This window comes from Triturus cristatus, chromosome 1_2 (genome assembly GCF_964204655.1).
Source record: "Triturus cristatus chromosome 1_2, aTriCri1.1, whole genome shotgun sequence".
Taxonomy (NCBI): Eukaryota; Metazoa; Chordata; class Amphibia; order Caudata; family Salamandridae; genus Triturus; species Triturus cristatus.
Window position 1 is genome coordinate 303,764,210 of NC_140580.1, and position 11,550 is coordinate 303,775,759.

Sequence of the window (11,550 nt, forward strand, 5' to 3'; positions counted from 1 at the left end):
TTTTTCACCTACAGGGACCTAGCTATTCTCACAGGAATCTGTATGTAAGGTTACACGGATGCACGGGCAAGCTATTTGGCTGTGTGGACATCACATGGGTTATTAATGCCAAGTGTGCATGTTTAGAGTTTTGAATTAAGGTTGCACATGCGCCAACTGTGTGTGGGTCGGACAACTCTCCTGAATGCCTTCCAAGACCATGACAAGAAGTTGGCACAGGTAGTTGCCTTGACGGGGGCATTCATTCTGATGTGGGTGGGCTACACAGGACTGTCCAGTCTTTGTCCTCCACAGTGACAGCAGCCATTCAGCTGTCACAGGCTCAGAGTGCAGCTCTAGTCCCTTCGGCAACTCCCCTGCCAGTGGCTACATCTGACGAGAGTGACCACATACCACAGCCCACAGCAAACAGTCACACAGGAGTGCAAAGGTAAAAGCCCTTCAGGTGACAGTCAGGGGCATCAAGCCAAGAAGCAGGCCTCAGGCTCACATGCCGCAAAATCTTCCCCATCCAAGGACACTCCTGTCCAAAAAGCGTCTCCCAAAGACAGGCAAACAGTTGCCGTGCCAGCTGTGAAGCTGGTGCCTGCAGAACGCAGAAAAAGCCCTCTAAGGCAGATTCACCTACAACCTCAACTCCCACCCACACCCCTGTGAAGCTAGGACAGGATGGCACTGTGGGGGGTTCACCTCGTCAACAAGGGATGGAAGGGAAAAGGCAAGGTCAGGCCAAGCATACCGCCAGATCCAGCAGAACCCCAGAGGGAGGGCCACCACCTGCACCTGATGCACCTGTAGTGGAGAGTGAGGCTGTTGTGCCCGCCCCACTTCCCACTCCTACCAAGACAATCATTACCTATTGAATCCCCAAGAAGTGGAAAGGCATCCCTCCACATTCTCCCTCACACACTGTGTCTCACGGCAGCATGTCTCCGCCACCACGTGCCACCACACCACCAGGTCCAAGCAGCTCTCCGGCTCCCAAAGCCACTGATGCCTCTACCTCTGCTGGTCCTCTCTCTCCCAGGTCCAGTCCTCCAACTGGCCCCGACAATCAGCCACCTCCCTGTTTGACTGACAGCCAAGTCTGTGGAAAAGTCCCCCTACCAAACCTATTTCTCCCACAGCGGTGCCTGGACTGCACATTGTTATCCCCCTAGCTGTGTTGCTTCCCATGGCAGTGTACGGTGTCACCCATTCCTTGTACAGGTTCTCATGCACACATGTCCCTCCTTTGCACTATGGACTGGCCACTGGATTTGCTGTTTGTAATTTGGATGCCCATTCTCTGTGAAGGTTCTCATGCACACATCTACCTCCTTTGAACTGTGTACTGGCCACTGGCCTTGCTGTTTGTAATTTGGATGCCCATTCCGTGTGCAGGTTCCCATGCACACATGTCCCTCCTTTGAACTATGGACTGGCCACTGGCCTTGCTTTTTGTAATTTGGATGTCCATTCACTGCGCAGGTTCTCATGCACACATGTCCCTGCTTTGAACTATGGACTGACCACTGGCCTTGCTGTTTGTAATTTGGATGCCCATTCCCTGTTCAGGCTCTCATGCACACATGTACCTCCTTTGAACAGCCTTGCTGTTGTCTACTTTTGATGCCTATCTTGGTAATTGGTTATAAAGACAGTTACTCCTGTTGTCTGCTTTGTCATTCTCTTTGCTAAATAAAAAGTTTTCTGTATGTGTATGGTTTCATGTGACACATGCTCTGTATGCCACTTTAACATTGCCTATTGCTTGTTTTACTTTTTCAGAGTTTGCCAGAGGTGACAGGCACTTTAGTTCTTCAGGACTCAGAGGCTTGAGGGTGCAATGATAGTTGTTTGTGACGATATACTGTTATCCTAATCATTCTATGGTCAGGTTTGCTAAATTGTACACATGTCATGTTAGGATGCACTACCAGCACAGAGGGGAATTTTATCCACAGTATTACATGAAGGCTGGCCAGGGTCCATCATGTCTGTGTGATCTTTCTTGATGTGTGAACAGCAGTGTTGATGTATGGTCATCTTGTGATGGCCTGTCTTCCTAGTCACATGGGTACATTTTAATGTGTGCACTTGAGTGGTCATGAAGTGTGAAGGGGATGACTTTGTCAGTAGTGTTGATGTGGGTGTGCCCCTGCAATGCCAACTGCACACATGTATGACCCATAAGCCGAGTGCCTGTTTGTTTGAATTGTCAGCCATGTGCTTGAGATTGTGGGCACATGTAGGAGTTGTAGGTTGTGCACTGTGCAGTGTGTTAGTGTGTCCTTGCAATCCTGGGGAACACATATTTGTTGTTGCTGCCAGTTGTGAGTATGCAGAGTGTGTGACTGCCAAGTCTGTGTTGTGTTTTGTTGATCAGCCATATGTCCTGATACTGTTTGTGCTCACTGTGCATACCTGCTCAGCCACACTGACATTGTTGGTTAATTTTTGTCATGCATTGCTGTCACTTGAGCCATTTTTGGCTCCTGTATGGTATGTGGGATGTGGAGTCATACCATCCCCTGTCTGTGCTTCTGATGCCTACCCATTGTTAGTGACTCCTCTATGTGTTTGTGTACAGTACATGTTTGACCTGTGCACTACTGATGTACACACCACTTCAATCTCATGTCACCTACCCCTTGGGTTGCCAGTGTGTGAGCCTCCCCACCACTTCATTTGTTACACTATGTGTTGTGGTGCTGAGCTGTGCACAGGACCAATGTGCCACTCAGGACAGTTTCCCAATGAGTTCTGTGTGATTTGCTTGTACTGGTTCGCAGTCATGGTTGCTCATGTGCAGTGCAAATGTTTGAGCTGCAAAGTCCTCTGGTCATGTTGTTTGTACCTGGGTGTCCCTGAGTTTTGCATCTGTGGGTGTTGGGTAAGTGTGTTTGCTGAGGTACTGCTACCCTTTCTGAGTGTGATGTTGTCTGTGTGCTGTGCTGATTTGTGTTGTTGGAGTACATGTTGTGGCCTCCTCAAAAAACCCAGAATGAGGATAAAGGAGACACTAACCTGAAACTCAAATCTACCTTTAACCCACCACCACACACTATACCAGTGGAACTAATAGCCTTTGAACAAGCTATTTACAAAGAAATTGAAAACACTCTAGAGGATCCATATTCAAAAACACAAGTGCGAGTCAATTTGCTGATATCAAAAGTCTGAAAAGTAATGAGACTATCATTATAAAACCAGCCGACAAAGGAGGTGGCATAGTCGTGCAAAACAAAGATGCATACCATACTGAGTGCCTCCGTCACCTCGAGGACACCAAAAATTATCGCAAACTTGAACAGGATCCAAGTAACACCCTCAAAACCAAAATAGATGTACTGGTATATGAGGCAGAATCAAATGGAGACATTTGTATACAAGAAGCATCATTCCTCACATCTGGCGGCATGAAGATCCCATATTTTTATACAATCCCAAAGATTCATAAAAACAAAACACCCCCACCAGGCAGACCTATTGTGTCTGGTATAGGTTCAATTTTGGAACCTCTTTCCCGCTTTTGCGTCTTCTTTTTGCAGCCTCTGGTACAGGCAACCCCTACTAAAAGACACAAAAGACCTTCTATGTCACTTAAATAATCTCCAATTCAACCCTGCAACCTCAATCCTAGTGAGAATGGATATCGAAAGCTCATACACCAGCTTACCTCAAGATGACACACTTGAGGTCATTCGCACCTCACTGGATAATACAGAATGGAACTACAGGACACCCAAATTGTTTGTCCTACAATGTGCGGAACTGGCATTAAAAGACAACTTTTTTTAATATGAGGAAACCCTCTTCTTACAACAATATAGCACTTCAATGGTCAGTACGTTCGCGCTGAGTGTGGCCGGACTCTACATGTCCAATTTTGAACAATTGCACATTCTGAATACCGTCTCACCATTCTGTAAGGAGATAGCATTCTATAAGAGATATATAGATGACATCATTCTAATATGGAAAAGTACCGAGACCAGATTAGTGGAATTTCTTGCCTGGGTCAACTCACTTGACCCCAACCTAAAGTTCATGCACTCAACAAGTCGGGAGGGCATCACCTTCTTTGATCTGGACACAGAGACACACAGAGGCATCCATACCACTAAGACACATTTCAAACCTACAGCAAAAAACTCACTTCTGCGCTTTGAGAGTTTTCATCCTAGACCATTAAGGGAAAACTTGCCCTACGGCCAATATCTCAGATTAAGACGCAATTGCAGTGAAGTCAAGGATTTCAAATCCCAATCAGATTCACTCACCAAAAAACTGAAGAGCAGGGGCTATCCTGACAGAGTCATCAAAAAAGCCCAAAAAAGAGCCAGAAATCAGAACCGGGAGAGCCTACTGGAGAATGCAGAAAAGAACGAATCTACCATCCCAATTATCTGTGTGACTCCGTATAACTCTATCTCAAACAAAGTTACCAAAATTATCCAAAGTAACTGGCGAATAGTGACATCGGGCAAACTGCAATGGGAAAAGCCACTATTCTCTTACAAAAGGTCACAAAATTTACAAGACAGTTTGGTATCTACACGACCCAGGAAAGAAATCCCTATAAACAACACGGTTTTAAAGGCATGGAGTTTACCTAATATCACTGGCCACTTTCCCTGTGGCAATTGCAGCATGTGCAATCTTACCAAAACTACAAAAACATTAAGCCTTGAACAAGAAACAACATTGCACATCAAAAGACACACTAACTGCAATTCAGCCAATGTGGTTTATCTCATCACGTGCCCTTGTAACCTCAGATATGTAGGTATGACCAGCCGAAAAATAATGACCAGGATATGCGAACACAGGTGCAACATTCAGTGCAAACGCAATACCACTAAAATGACCGATCACTTTCTCACTGCTGGACACACGACCAACGATATGACCTGGGTGGTCATAGAACAATTAGACATGCATACCAATAATCTACAGAATCTACTCCTAGAAAAAGAGTAACGCTGGGTCTACAGACTCTCGACCCATATCACAGGTCTTAATTACAATGTTCCATTTAATACAATACAGAGAGCTTAGACACACGCATATATTGGGGTTCCCACTAGACATCCTCAGTATATTGGCCTAATATTAAATCACCAATTGGCCCACTGGCCGCTCTTAGTATACTGACCTAATCCCTTATACATGCAATGATTAGCGAAATATGTCCACTATTTTAATACCATACTTGGTAGCTGTGGCATAACATATAGGGTACTCTCTTTAACACTCTTGCAATGCCCTGATCCTCTATCCCGTTAATTTTGACCTCCGGCAGTCCAACCAGTCTTAATACTCTGCTCACTGGTTTGGCTCTTCTAGCAGCTCAACCATTTTTAAGCTTTGCGAATTTGATGTCTATCTGCTGCTTTAATGAATTAATGACAACCTTGCCACACATCGTGTAGTATTTGTAATGTGCGCATGCACATTCCCGCGCTATGCTCCTTAGGGACACAACGCTGGGCTCTAGTCTTTCACGCACCTTAAGGAGGCCACGTCACCGACTACGACGTGACCACACCCCGCGCTGCATCTACAAACATGAAGAACCGTGATACACACCACATCGGCGGGATCTGGTCCAGACCGTAGGTTACAGCAGGCACTATCCTGAGACAAACGTGAGTACATGCGCAATCATGCCACAGCGCCCGAGTCGCGGTGCGTGTGATATTCTTTACCGCAACTTCGATCACTGATATTTCCATCCCCGCAGGGTCCCCATAACAGGAAGTTCCGCTGTGTGACTGGATCCATGAATCCATACACACGCTGAGTTAATGTGAGCCTGCATATGTGTTGTTTGTCTGTTTGTCCTGTCCGTGTACTTATTCATGTTCAATGTGTTCTCTTTTTAAATCACGCACAACCAAAATCACAGGATAAAAAGTTTTAAACCTCACTTAATGTGCCAAAACGCGATATTGTTTGACATAAACTAGTCGACATATATTGATAAACACGCATAAAAATGTAAGAAATAGTCTGGGCAAAACCACGACACACATCTAATTATGTGCTCCCACGGTACATTGTAGCCATGCATGGTTATTTTTCAGATAGCAATCATGCATGCAACCATGATGTCACATGCTTGGTGCCTTAATCCCAATCTTATAGCCATGTCTTCAACAACCTACGCATGGAGGAGCGCAGATACGTAAGACATGCATGTTACAGAATTACTGTATATACGTATACATATCGCAATGTACTTTTGCTTTTCAGATAGTCATCGCACAGGATCTGTAAGCAACAAGGTCCCACTACACTCACAGTGCACTTTAGGGTGTGCGCTGATATACACACCACAGAGGCCGCAAAAACCTTTTTGGCCACACTCACTCCATTGGTCCTGAAGAAAGCCTCACGATTATCGCAGAAGGCTGAAACTCGTAGACCTACACTTTTTAAGGGATATTGAGGCACATAACTACCTCACACGTATCCCAACTATGTTTTTACTCATGTCCTAGGACCCTGCAATTAAAACTTTTATAAGGGTATTTCCTAGAGACATTTTTATCATTTACTTTCACTTCACATAGCACTTCACTTTACACAAAATATCCTGCTCCGCTGTAAATCAGGCGTTGAAGCACAGCTGGATTGCACTCGGCAATCCAGCTGGACCCATATGATGAAGCATGCCACCTCCTAGGTAGGTGGGTGAGGGGGTTTCCTAAGACAACCACTTGTTGTCTGCGTTCCTTTTCCAAGGTACAGGTCGACAACCACGACCTCAACCTGTTAAGGACTTGTCCACGTTGTTTTTTGTATATTACTCAGGGAAAGGGACAAGTACCCGTTACATTTCCTTCCTCTCCTGTTGTTCTTTTGTGTTGTGTGATGATGACATACACATGTCAAGTTGGTTCACACAGTTGTGTGGCTGATCACTGTTTGACTTCAGACACTGCCTATCATTCCTGTGCCTATGCATGGCTTGCCTTGATGTCTCCCTGAGTTGTTGAACAGAGGTCACTTTAGTTTAATTTCTCTCGCTGTGCCACCCATGTCTGATTTGATGGCCTAAGGGTGGGGTGATATGTTCCATCTCTTGCATGTGATGTACACATGCTTTGTGGCTTGCTCCATGGCTTTCCAGAACTGTCCACTTCACTTTTGGCCAGCCTATTTATTGTCCTCCATTGCTGCTGACATCTGGTATGTGTATGTGGCTGTGTGTCAGTGTGTGGTGTGTCTGAGTGACTTGACAGGCAGTGTGTACAGTTCAGTGGCAGTGTGAGTCTTCATTTTGTGGTTTTACTCAGTTTGCTTGAGTGAAGGGTAGGTGTGAGGAGGAGGTATGCCCTGCCCCTGAGCTTCTGTGCAGGGTGTTCCTCTTCACCTCCATCTTCTGAGACAGGCTCCCTGGTTGTTTAGTGTGTGAGGTGCAGGGTCTGGCTACACCTGGCAGATGAATTGTGCAGGGGACATAGGAGGAGCACACAGCATGTCCCCAAATGGGTTTGGGGGACGTAGTGTGTGGAGGGTGGAGGTGGGGCCCTTGAAATCTTTGTGTACTGCCCATGCCTGGCACCGGCCCTGCCTACTACATTTTGCGCAGCTTTTCCTGTGTCTGCACCGCTGCGGTGACGTGACTGGGACATTGCAGTGATTTCGCGGTTGATGGCTGACCCGGATGCGGAGGGGTGATTTTCTTAAAGGTAGGACATGTGTGGGTACACTTGGGGATGTGTTCCTGTCCCCACCAGAGTCCAGGAGTTGTGTGTTGTGGTTGTGTGCGCAGTTGTGTGATTGCGTACCTGCGTCGTTGTCCGCGACTGTCCATTATTTGTTGGTAGTGCATCAGGTACAGCCCCAGAAAGGCTTGTAGAGCTGGATCCATTGTGGTCGGGACCGGGTGGAGGGGACCGGGAGTCTGTTTTCACTCTCCGCTGTCGTGCTTCTGCCATCTCCGGTTGGGTGGTTTCTCCTCTGAGGTGTGACAAGCTGTTTGGGGCATCCTGATTTGTACGGCGGACGGGACATCATTCAGCACGGCGGTGGGTCTCTATTGGCTGCCACCGTCGCGGTGGCGGGCGCATATTTTTGGCTGTTCAGGTCGCACCACGGCGGACAGGAAATGGGCTATGTTTGCCCATTGTAATATGGTGGGCTCGAGGACCGCTGCTGGAGGACGGAAGATGTGCCTCTGCCCGCCATCCTAATGAGCCCCTTAGTGTCAATTTAGGTTTTATAGACTGTAAAAAGAAGCGCACAGACCTCATATGCATGGGCGCAACATACAGAACTGGCTCATGATATGACAGCTGAAAAGGTTGGAGCTAGAACACCTTTGGGACATTTCTTACAACTTACTTCCTAGACTTTGTAGCAAGCACACATGACTTAACTATTCCAGAGCCAAAATCCATTAAAGCTACCTCGATGTAACTGAATGCCTGAAATAAAAGAGACCACAATCCTTTTTCGTTGTATGTATGATTTTTATTCACCTATAGGTAAACTGTGGGCAGCCAGGAAAGGGATGACCTAAGTTGACTGCCAACAAGTTGATTCCATCCACCAAGTAAAGATATACCTCCTGTTGTTTTCCTTTTGTGATGCACCTCACATCCAGACCCCAAAGTCAAGCAAAATACCAGATCAGTACCAGGCCTGTCCGACAGTTGCTCAGGATTTTAACTGGCTTGCACTCATATTGAGGTAGCATCATTTCCCGATCTCAAGGTGTTGCCTTGCAAACCCCGTTGTGCATATTGTTGGGGTTGCAGCAGTCCAGGTTAGATCACCTTCTAGCTCTGCATGCATCTTAGTTAGAAAACAAGAAACATCAGACACAATACACTTTGACCATAAGAAGAAAGGCTGTTTATGTATAGATTACATAGTGGCAGTTGCTACTCTGTAGTTATGGTTCAGTTGCAATTTTTATTGAAAAGCATATTTTGACTTACCTGTAACTTTTAACCCAGAGGTCTTCAAACTTTTTGATGCTGAGAAAACAAAAAGGTGACCAGTGCAGCTTTACAAAGAGTCTTCTACTGCGTGGCAACGTGTCGCTGCTTTTTAGTAACTTTTGAACCGGTTGAGCTATACATAATTTCTTTTATTTAAATAAGCAGATTATGCAGCAGATGGTAGTTTATGTGGCACATGCGGCAAATCTATAAATATGTGAAAATCACAGCAGCCGCATAATTGCATAATTCCAGTGGCCCTGGGTATAATGGCTGCAATGCATGGGCTGCAACTTTAGTGAACAGCATCCGCTCCCGCCCTGTCCCAATATACTGAGTCCTGTCTGGGAGGTGGTCACACCTCCCTGTGACAGGAAACCTATTGTCCTGCCTTCCCCTGCTCGAGCTTGGCTCAGCAGCAGGAGGGCAGAATCATGTCTCTAGTCGGAAGCAGCTATAGTTTGCTGTCCGGATCTAGGAGAATGGTACCGGGAGCAATGAGGGCCCCCCAGAGGAGCTTTAGAGTCCATGGAATCATATCTCCGTGTTGGGGTATGATTCCACCATGTTTGATACCAAACATGATAGGGTTCATTACAGCCAGTTTAGAGATAGCCATTGCGTAATCACGCATGGAATCTCTATGTATCGTAATGGCTGATGCATTTACAACCTGGGAGGAAGGACTCTGTGGATTGTAGAGGTGCCCTGCTCATGCAGGGGCACCCTCACACTTATAACCGAGCATCCTGCCTTCACGATTGAAATGCCGGCCAGAGGTGTTACTCCGGGGGCCGAATCGCGACCCTCGGTGCTGCCCATTTTCTCACCGCGGGCCGCAGTGCAGCCCGCTGCACCCCTCCCACCTCTTTGGTGCAGCCCGCTGTTGCCGTTTTGGCATCGTCGCGGAAGGCACCCGCGACACCCGTTGGTTTGCTCTGTCGAGCACGCCGCATACGTGCGCGGCAGCCCATCCATTTCATGGGGCACCTTGGGGCACTACACTTACCTGGTGTTGGCATCTGGTGATCCCCCTTCCTTGGAGGCCATATTGTTGCTCTCCTCTTCTCAAATCTTGCTCCCAGAAGGTAATGGGGGAGGGCTATTTACCTTCCTAATATGGCGATCCTCCTACAGTGCACTTCCCTCCTTTCACGATCCAAGATAGAAGTCTTAGGGAAGAGGATATAGCCTTATGGCTAGAGCGATCGACCCCGAAGCTGGGGAACCGGGTTTGAGTCTCGGCAACTACGCTAAACCATCCTGTGATTCTGGGCAAATCACTTAATCTCCCTGAGCCGAACAAAAATGAATGTGTCTTTCGGTAACGAAACTGGTGCTCATGTAAAGCGCTCTGATACCCGATTTCTCGGGTCTAGTTTGCGCTATATAAAACTCTAAAAAAAAGAGATGGCGACACCTCTCCTTCCTGTTTTGTCACTTCCTGTTTTTATGTATATAAGAGATCAGAACCTTTCCTTCCTTGCGTTGCAACACTCCCTGTTCCTGCTGGTGTGTCCTCGCTCCTGTTGATTCCTTGGCTCCTATTTTGGTGATTCCTTCCTTCCGTTGGTGCTCTTTTTCCCTTGCACCTTCTGCTCCAGCTTGACTTCCAGTTTTCTCCTGGTTCCTTTTAGGCTCCTGGTCTTCTATTGTTTTCTGGCTCCTTGTCCTCTCCTTCATTCCTGGAGTGTCATCATCATCATCAGAGGTTTCTTTCCCCTACAGGGTTTTTCCTCTTGGGACTCCTTCTGGAGGGCACTGGCTGCTTAGGCTTTCATTGTCTGTAGCACCGTGGCTACCGGAAGGGGTCGCCCTTATCTCGGACAAACCAGGACTTACAAGAACCGAAGCCGGAAACCGTCCCAACGCCTCAGGACTGGTAAGAAAGACCCTAAACCCGACAATAGGGGTGACTTATAGGTTTTAAGTGCAGTGATCTCAGAAACTTTGTTTGTTGTAAGTGGTGCTAGCACCAGCCTACACAGGCTGCAATGTCGGGCCTGTAGTCTCAATTTGAGTGGTCTCCCATGGGTAGCATAATACATGTTTCAGCCCTTGGGGGGCCCCTGGTATAACTATGCCCTGAATATCTTAGGACCATATACTAGGGACTTACAAGGGTACATTAGTAGCCAATCTGGGGGCACCTAAGTACTCATCATGTTCAATGTAGGAAAGAAGCACAGAGACTGGTGTCCAGATTAGCAGGATCCCAGTCAGACTAGTCAGTAAAACATAATGACACCAGCAAAAAGTGTGGGTGACCCTGAAAGCACTTTCCTACACAACCCCCAAAACATAAGCTTGCCCAGATGAGTCTTCATTTTCTAAGTGGAAGTATCTGGAGAGTCCATCTGTGTTGGAATGGTTACTCCCAGACCTATGTTCCACTGAATAGTCCATCCCCTGTAGGGAATTGGACAACCTCAAAAGTTTGGCATTTTCACCCTTCATTTGTTTAAGCCATAAGAGGGGTGTATGATCTGTCTGAACAAGGAAGTGAGTACCAAACAGGTATGGCCTCAACTTCTTCAAGGCCCAGACCACAGCAAAGGCCTCCTTCTCTATAGCTGACCAACGTTTCTCCCTGGGGGTCAACCTTCTGCTT